Genomic DNA, 318 nt, shown 5'->3' on the forward strand with positions numbered 1-318 from the left:
AGCCTGGAGAAGAGAAGGCTCTGGGGAGACCTTCTAGTGGCCTCCCAGTACCTGAAGGGGCTACAAGAAAGCTGGGGAGGGACTTTTCATAAGGGCAGTTAATGACAGAACAAGGGGAAATGGGTTTAAGCTGAAAGAGGGGAGGTTTAGATGAGATATTATTATTAGATATATTAGATTAGATATAATAGTTATTATATCTATTATATATATAATCTATAATATATATATTAGATATAATAGATATTATTAGATAGATTCGATTAGATTAGACACTGGAACACGTTACCCAAGGAAATTGTGGCTGGTCCTCCCTGG

The 318-nt window shown here is 37.1% G+C and overlaps 1 protein-coding gene across 1 annotated transcript in view; it reads left to right on the top strand.

Moving 5' to 3' along the window:
- The window catches only part of NSMF (NMDA receptor synaptonuclear signaling and neuronal migration factor), a gene marked incomplete at both ends in the record, with an annotated part of 11,561 nt that overhangs the window by 8,577 nt on the left and 2,666 nt on the right, over window positions 1–318 (top strand). The gene's annotated exons all lie outside the window — the stretch shown is intronic.

This window comes from Antrostomus carolinensis, unplaced genomic scaffold (genome assembly GCF_000700745.2).
Source record: "Antrostomus carolinensis isolate BGI_N321 unplaced genomic scaffold, ASM70074v2 scaffold27765, whole genome shotgun sequence".
NCBI classification, from domain to species: Eukaryota; Metazoa; Chordata; class Aves; order Caprimulgiformes; family Caprimulgidae; genus Antrostomus; species Antrostomus carolinensis.